This window comes from Alligator mississippiensis, chromosome 4 (assembly GCF_030867095.1).
Source record: "Alligator mississippiensis isolate rAllMis1 chromosome 4, rAllMis1, whole genome shotgun sequence".
NCBI lineage: Eukaryota > Metazoa > Chordata > Crocodylia > Alligatoridae > Alligator > Alligator mississippiensis.
The window spans coordinates 171,759,912-171,768,714 of NC_081827.1; positions in this window are offsets into that span (position 1 = coordinate 171,759,912).

Genomic DNA, 8,803 nt, shown 5'->3' on the forward strand with positions numbered 1-8,803 from the left:
GATCAGGTGACCTATCTATCTAATGCTTCCTCACTTTTTTAATTTAGTTTTCTAGCACTCCTGCTTTATTTCCCACATAGTCTATGTTCCCCTTAAAAGATGTAATATCTTAAGGGTTTGGACACTCAGGATACATATGGACTATAAGGGTCTGCATCATGACAGTCTAAGTTCCTTAATTGAACACCTCTGAGAAGTACTTTTCTTTCTGACACTTTCAAGTTGTTTACTTAGCCCCGAGAGAGAGATTTTCTATTTTCCTTATTAATTAGTTTCTACAGCAGAATTTCCTATAAAAAAAATCATGAGGGGGGAAAAATATCTAGCTTGTTGCTTTAATTAATGTTCTTACCCCTTCTTTAGGCTTCATCCTTTTCCCTGAACTCTCTTTAGAATATTTTTTTTATGTTTATAGGAGAAAATGGATTGCATATATAAATAAAGTAGACTCAGTGTTGCATTATGCACACTCATCAGTGTAAACTTATAATGCATTTACTTTTATCAACTTATGGGTTATCTGTACTAGGAAAGTTGTAGTCATTTAACTGAATGGATGTAAATTCTATAGATTTTCAATCATTCGACCTCCTAATGTAGATGCATTTAAATCTGTTCAGCATTGCTTGTAAATGATCAAACTAAATTATGCTACTTTAAATGAATGTTAAAAATGTTACATAGTAAACATAAAATTACCCTGTCTTCCCCCCCAAAAAAACCCAACAAAAAACAAAAAAAAAACCCAACCCCCCCCCCCCCCAAAAAAAAAAAAAACAACAAAAAACCAGGCACAGGAGTCTGGAGGAGCTGGGGAATAGAATTGCCATAAATTTAGAACAAGAAAGTGGAGCTATGTATATAGGGATGTCTTGCTAAACTATAATATTAAAAATAATACCAAACAAATCTAGTAGCGTAAGTCATTCTGCTCTGAAATGTAACAACCGATTCCCCAGGCTGCTGCTAACTGCCTTGCCCATCTTCTATAGCCCTACTTATGCTGTCTCTGTTCTTGAATCCCTTCCATTTTTCATCTTTTATAGCATCTGATATTTTTAAAAAGCATGATTTATCTTACAGAAACTGGTAAATCTCTTTAGGTGTTCAAATAAGTATTTTAAAACTGTGCAAGAGATTTTTAGCTCTCTAAGACAGGGCTGTTCAATTTCTGAGTGGCCAGGGACACAGGCCACATGGGCCACATACCACACCACATTGCATTGTGGGTTCTACCCTCCCCACTGCACTGTGTGGCAGATACCCCTTGCTACACCATGCCAATGCCCCCATGCCCTGCATGCAGGCTCCCCCAAATCACTGGCCTGACTCCAGCAGGAGCTACACCCAGACAAGAAGCCCAGGGGCCACAGATTAAACCCTCAGGGGCCAGATGCAGCCCACAGGCTGCCAGGTAGACAGGCCTACTCTGCAATAAACTGCTGTATTTTAAATCCAACTTATTTTAAATACATTAAGGATGGTTGTAAAGAGGATAATTGTAGATGATCATGGGTGGCCTCAGGGTACAGGACAAGAATTGCAATAAAAGAAATTTAGGCTGGGTATTAGAATGTCCTAACTGTAAGGGTATAATTAGAATGCCTAAATGTGGTTGTGGAATCTCCATCCTTGGAAGTTTAGAATGGTTTGGAAGATGGAATGGTTTAAACAAGAATGATCCTGCCATATTAAGCTAAATGATCTCCTGAAATCCCTGCCAGCCCTATTTTTCTATTAAAAATTTAATTGGAATAAGCATCTCAGAATATTATTTTAGAAGAAACTTGTTAATCTGTACCCTTTTAATTTAAAAAAAAAGCTTTTCTCCACTTCTCAAAGATGTGATACTAGAGTATTATTGATCTCCAATTATGTAGGAAATTTACCAGCATATAATGCAGTGCTAACTAAAATTATAACTAATATTTGTCAAATGGATGGTACAGCTGAAATATTTTCATTGTGTGGTTACCTAACAAGTTACATGATTCAGGAGCTTGCAGTAGATGATCTCCTGGTCGCCAGGATAGTTTTGTAAGGTTAAAATAGCTGTCAAAGAAACGAGCAATAATGTTAAAAAAATGCTTATCATAGCTCAGTATTAGAGCTTAAAATAGATCATTACAAATTGTGAAGAGAATAACTTGTATGGGTACACAGACTTTAAATAAAATATGCAAGTTTCTATTGTAAATGGATCTCATTTTACAAGCTTTGAAGTAACTTGGTTCTATCAAAATATAGATTTTATAAAATAAGTTGTACAACCAGCACTCCAAAACAGAGATGATTTCCTGGTTGACATATTCACCGTTGGGGGAAAAAGTTTGTTTTCAGATTAGTTGAGGAAAAATTAGGGGTAATTAATCCTAAATATATTTAAATCTCTGCTTTAAAAGTCTGCATTTATTTGTTGATGAACTGTATTTGAGGGATTCGCCCTGTTCTGTTTATCATTTTGCTACTAGTTATTTTAATAGGAGTTTTATATTGAATTTTTCTGTAGACCGTGATTTTCAACTTGGGTGCTGTGAGATCCTTTTGAGGGTGCCGTTATGCCGTGTAGTATTGGCACAATTAGACATGCGAACGTCTACACACAATTCACAAGATAAAACCAGAGATTTAATATAGGAATCCATAATATCAAAAATGTTCTAGCCTATTGTGGTCTTTGTGAATTCTTTGCAACAGAAGAACTGCTCTAGTATTTTTTGATAGTCAGAAAATGAGTGAAAGCTAAGAGCAAGCATTTTCCAGGGGTTGCCTCAAGTCTCAAAAGGCTAAGAACCACTGCCACAGACTGATGACTATAATAATTTTTTCTGATGTTTAATCCAGATAAAACCATGCCAACTTCCTCAAAAGTGGTCTTACATGCTTAGATTTCTCTAAAATAGTTTTTAAGGTCACAGTCTCTGATATGGAAAATAATAAATATTTTTAAATTGCTGCTTAAAAGGGACTTCTTTATGTTGAAAGTTACTAACAATGGTCTGATTTAAACTTGATTGGAATAAGTTGCCTATTCCATGGCAGGTCTTTCACCTGATTTGTCCAAAGATCCTGTTCTATAAGAATTCACAATACTGTGAGAACTGAAGAGTTTTTGAATGGCTGTTTTCCTTCTTCTAGGTTTCATTTTTATTAACTGGGATGTCCCAGCCTCTTTATTTTCTCTGGTTTAGGATATGAAAATGTGACTGAATGTCTGAAAGTTTAAGCATCTAAGAAATTCACTTGGGAAAGGCTGTCGGAAGAAAAGTTCCTTAGATTTAAACAGCCCTATTGTTGAAGTGCACTTTGTGTTTATAAACCTTGAGAAATCTAAGATTGAGGTGAGAGAGGTGGTTAGCTATGTTAGTCTGAAGTCAGTCAAAAGGCATCTGATGAAGCAAACTTGGATTCATGAAAGCTTGTGGTCTCTATGGGCTCCTATAGACATGCAGGGAGCTGGCTTGGACCCACTGGAAATCCAATGCATCAGAGCAGACTCAATTAATCGAGTCTACTGGAGCACAGAAATAAACGTGCTCCAACAGACTCGAGCATTGCATGCATCAGTGTTCCTGCACTGAAAAATGGTAGCAGGGTGCTTTGAACTAAAGCTTGTTCAATGAGCTTTAATTCAAAGTGCCCTGCCTCCATTTTTTAGTGCAGGGGATGCTGATACACATGATGCTCAGGCGCTTTTAATTAGTGCGGTTCACTAATTAAAGGGCACCCCCCCGCACCTTCCGAAGCACGTGTAAAAATGCCTCAAGTATCTTACTTAGTTAGATCATCATCTATAATTCCTAGCAAATGAGAGTTATTAAATTTTTGTTTTGATGACAGTGATGACTCTTGGCTAAAAAGGAGCAAGCTGTCTAATTCTATTCCAATGTCAGTAGATTAAATACAATTTTCTGTTTACTCATAAATCCAATGTAATAATTTCATACTATGATTTGTTCCATAGTAGGGCTCCAGTGCTGCCAATTTCCATAGAGAGAACCTTATGCTTATTCAGAAAATCTTGTAGGCTCAGGGCCAAAAAGGGAACCATCATAAGAATCCTTTTTGTGTGCCAAAACAAAAAAAATCTACTGTCAACCACATTTATTATTAGACTATCCCAAGAAGATAAGAAATTATTTAACTTTTAACAAGTAAAAACAGAGCAAAAATCCTGACAGTGCACCTCTTTCCCATCAACAGTTTAAAGAAAAAAAAAAAAAAAGGACGGAGAAGTAAGGCACTATGTACATCTTGCTTCTAAAAGCGAGTCCTACAGTCCTTATTCAGGCAAACACAAATGAAAGCTGCAATATTTGACCATTTCTCATTTTTTTACCGATAAAATGTCAACTAGGCCTGTGCAAATAGGGAAGTACAGTGGAGTCGCATTATATACGCATTTAACTTGCACGAATTCAACTATATGCGCTCGGCAAAAAAAAAGAAAAAAGAAAAATAACAATTTAAATAGTGTGGGTGATTCTGCTCACCATTCCGGTCCACTTCCAGGTCCTCCAGGGAGCACGCTGAGGACCCCGCCCCCCCCGGCAATCAGATCAGCCACAGGGGGACCCCGGATGCCCCCCAGACCCAGGAGGCACCAGTTGCCGAGCTGGGACCGGGTAATTTTGACTATACGCAATTTTTGCCTTACGCGCTGACTTTAGAACCTAACCCCTGCATAAGATGGACTTCTCTGTATTTGATTTGGATTTGGACAATTTGGAGGACAGGGATTCAATTCAGAGATTTGGATCATTGTCCTGAATCGATTTGGCTGAATCAGCTTTGGAAGATTTGGTGATTTGGGGAGATTTGGTGATTTGGAGAGAAAGGCACAGCCAGGCGGCTGCAAGTTCTCCCGCGGCTCCTCTAGCTGTGCCTGCCTCTGCCCGGGTGGGGGGATCCATGGGAGAAGCCCCCATGGCTGCCCTACCCAGCCCCAGCACTTAAAAAAACAACAACTCCGCATTCGCAGGAGCAGCGATTGGGGCCTCTGGGTGGTTGTGGCAGAACCCTCCTGCACAGCGCAGGGCAGTGGGGATCGGTCCCCCAATGCTTGGCACCCGTGCTGGAGCTGGCCCATGGTACAGATGCGGCATGGCTTGGCAGGGCGCTGCGCACTGCCTGGGAGCTGGGGCCACTGATGCTGAGTGCTGCCAGGTTCCAGCTGACTGCTGGAACTGCCCGTTCCCAGGCTGTGCGCGGCACCCTGCCGAGCTGCACTGCACCTGCGCCATGGGGCAGCTGCCATGTGGGTGCTAGGTGGGGGGGGAGCAATCCCTGCTGCCCCGCACTGCATGGTTGGACTCTGCCGCAAGCCCTCAGAGGCCCCAATCACCGCTGACAGAGCCGGTGAGCACAGGGCTTTAAAAAAGAAGTGTTGGGACTAGGCTGGGCCGGGTGGGGGATGGGGCTGGGCAGGGTAGCCATGGGGGCGTCTTCCACGGCTCCTCTGGCTGCACCTGCCTCTGTCCCCACAGGGAGAGCTGCGGGGGCTCTGCCCTGCTGCCACTTGCCCAACTGGCATGGAGGAGGGGGGGCATGATGCAGGCGCAGCTTGTTCTGGGCAGCAGCAGGGCATAGCCTCCGCTCCCTGCCATGCCTGCATCAGTGCTGGGAGTGAGGCCTCTGCCCTACAGCCACTTGCCAGCTGGCGCAAGGGGGGCACGGTTTTGCGGGCAAGGCTATGCCCTGCTGCCACTTGCCCCCTTTCGCCTAGAGTGAGCTGCACCCACATCCCTCCCTTCTTCTCCCCACTCCCCAACCCACCAGCTAGGCAAGTGGCAGGAAGGCAGAGCCGCCACACCCACATCCCACACCCCTCGCCCCAGCTGAGCAGCTTGTCCCAACCCCAATCCCCACCTCCACAACCTCAACAGACTTACCAGCTGGAGGCAGCTGTGTCAGCTACCTGTTTAGTCTATGGCCGAATCTCCAAATCAGCTGAATCTTTTCCGAAGGTTTTCCAAATCAATTCAGATGCTTTTAATTGATTCAGAGTTTTTCCTTGGTCTCCTGATTCAATTTGGAGATTCGGTCCCTGAATCGAATCAGCTACCAAAGCTTCGCACAGCCCTAATGTCAACTCATTGCTTAAAAAAACAAATAATTTCTGAGTCTACTACCAAATTCTTAATTGCTCCCTATATGTACTGTTCAGGGACCTAAAAGTACCCAAAATAGCTCCACTTATTATAAATATATTTGTATATATCTTATGCGTTATTGGTTCCAAGGGAATTTTTTTTCTGTTCAAAGACTTCATTTACTATTTGTTCCATATTTTAAATCAGCTTATTGACCATTCATATTTCAAGTTGATATAGTGAAGTTGGTAAACATACATACCTTGGGAAAGAAGCTTCTTTACTAAGATCTTTGTAAACTAGACGGTAGGACCAGAAAATGTTTTATTTTATACATTCTCAGAATTCAATAACTGTACTTCCCTGTGAAAAGAATTTTTGAGGGTTAGATCTTTTATTGACCAACTATATGGTTGATCTATGCATAGGCAAACTTTTGGGTGTCACAGTACCTTCCCTGTATTTCCGTGTGTTTTCTAGGGCATGCAAACTAACTATAGAGTGAGGGATGTAACTGGCATTATTCAAGGTTACAAGTGGTATCACACTTTGTATCAGTGATACTCTAACTTTGGCCCTGCAGACCGAAAGAGTGGTGTGGGGCCAATGTGTGTGTTGAATCAGGTCCTGCACTGCCTCCACCCAGCCTGGTGACAGGATCAGGCCTGCGTGTGCCTTCCACTGCCAAATTGCTGGATTCATGGGGAGCTCTGCAGACTGGATGACATGGCTCTGAGGGCCAAATCTGGCCTACAGGCTGGGGGTTGAGCACTCCTGCCTTATACTATGTTTTACTAGCTTTAGGACCCTGGCAAGTGTTAAATTTATAGTGTGGTTAATGTATTATCTTATAAACAGTAACCCTATCACATGTTCAGCCATTTATTGGCAATATAAGAAGAAACTAGCCAAGAGATGTTCCACGTTATGTAGAACATCTCTGTGGATGATTTGCATGGTTCCTTAAAATGACTGTGTGACACCCGGGCTGCCCCCAAGTCATCCCAATACCTCTCTATGCTGACTATCAGCTGATTACTGGCATAGGAGGGTGGGGAGCAGCCTTGTCTCCATGCCAACAGTCTCCCCAGTGGGAGCTACCCAAGGGTCTGCAAGTGCCAGGTAGGGGAAAAGCCCATTAAGTTAATTGCGTGGAAGCTCAAAGCTGAGCATCCAAACCCTCCTATGTAGGGCTACAGGGGCCTGCCTGTGAATTTGCTGCACAGGAGGATCACTTCCCCCCCACATGCTTTGAACTTGCTGGTGCAGTTGGAGCCCCAGCTCTGCTTGCCCTACCTAGCAAGTAGAAAAGATACAACTGGGATCACATGGCCTGTCATGCATGCATGGCATAGCAGGATGCATGTTTGTTGCAATTAGGGATCAGTTCCCATTGCACCATTAAATGAATGTCTGCCAGGGACTTTGGCAGACAAGGTTCCTTGGGTGAATTTGATATCTTTTATTAGACCAACCCAAATAGTTGGAGAAAAGTTATTCAGCAAGCTTTTGGGTTCAAAAACCCTTCGTCAGGCTAAGGACGCTGCAGCAGTTGGTGTGTGCTCTTCCTGGATGGAATGAAAAGTAAAGAAGCCAGGGGCTGCGCTGGGGAGTCAGTTGCCAGGCAGATTGTAATGTATCAAAAATCCAATGTCTATGTTTAGTCCATGATCTCTAGTATCCAGGAGGTTGATGAAATGGAGCTCATAGGCTCGTCTCTGGGAAGCGTTGTGTAAGTTTCCCTTGAGGATCAGGACTGAGAGATTGGAGAGAGAGTGGCCCTCCTGTGAGAAATGTGCCCCCACCGGTAATTGGGTGTTTCTGTCTTTGATGGATTTCCGGTGTGCGTTCATTCTGGTGCGCAGTTGTTGTCTGGTCTCTCCTACATATCTTCCATCAGGACATTTGGTGCATTGGATGAGGTATACTACATTCCTGGAGGTGCAGCTGTAAGATCCTGGGATGCTGATGGCTCTGTTGTGGGGTGTAGTAATAGTGGGGGTGGTGGAGATGTGTTGGCAGGTTTTGCATTTCTTGTCATGGCACGGTCTGGATCCTTTTGGTGTGTTCTGGGCTTGAGGAAGTTTGCTTCTGGTGATGAGGTTGGCGAGGTTCGGTGCTTGTTTAAAGGCTAGGATGGGTGGCTCTGGGTAGATCTTTTTAAGAATAGGGTCTCTGTCTAGTATGGGGTGCCAGGGACTTTAAAACTTTTCTGTCATACTACCCATCTACAGTGAAATATGCATCTGTTACTAAAATCTTATAATTACATCTAATATTGGTGACATTAGTTGATGCAATGGATCATAGGCGATCATCTTTTGAAGCCAAACTAGTTAATTTCAATTAGAACTTTTTAAAATTAGCACAGTATTGTTTGACTTCTTACAACTTCATCAGGTCATCCCAGTGATGCGACTGTAGAAGGCAAGTGATTTTCTCTTACTGCCTTAAACATGTAATAACTTAAGTTGGAGGAATGCAGAGTTTAATGTTAATACCACAGCTCTGCTCTCAACAGCTGTTGGATTGTTTTTCTTTCTTTAAACATCAGAGTTGACATTTAGTGCCAATGGAAATTAACAAAGCAAAGCTCTCAGCACACCTGGAGACAATAGCTGAACATGCATTTAGGGCTGCCTGGTATCTTCCTCCTAAACAGAAGACAAGTTTGGCAAAAATTGCTACTGGAAATAAAAGACAAAATGCCA